The sequence below is a fragment of the Pygoscelis adeliae genome, unplaced genomic scaffold (assembly GCF_000699105.1).
Source record: "Pygoscelis adeliae isolate BGI_AS28 unplaced genomic scaffold, ASM69910v1 Scaffold479, whole genome shotgun sequence".
Lineage (NCBI taxonomy): Eukaryota > Metazoa > Chordata > Aves > Sphenisciformes > Spheniscidae > Pygoscelis > Pygoscelis adeliae.
In genome coordinates this window covers 18,324-18,702 of record NW_008825453.1, presented here as the reverse complement: position 1 = coordinate 18,702, position 379 = coordinate 18,324, and positions in this window count along the sequence as shown.

The following is a 379-nucleotide window of genomic DNA, read 5'->3' as shown; positions in this document are numbered from 1 at the left end:
TGTGGGGAGCCCATCAGCTCCTGGTGCCCGAGCTGGGGTGCAAGGCACCCCCTGCCCACTGAGGGTAGCAGCAGGGCACAGGGGTCCTGGCACCCCCCTCGCAGTGCCCTGGGGCCAGCAGGCAGAAGAGCCCCTGCCCTGTTTGTTTGCTTTTTGGGTGTGCCCCTCTGAGCTGCCCATGCCCAGGGTGCGCCTGGACCTGATCATGGCACTGCAGGAGGATGGAGATGCCCTGAGGTGGGGGGCACTGGCTGGCCCGGCCCTGGGTGCTGCTGCGGGTGGGAGGTGGCAGCACCCCGGGGTGGGGAGATCCCCACCCTGGCAGGGAAGGGGGTGGCACATCTGGGGGGAGCTGTGGGCAAGGGGATAGGAGCAGCCC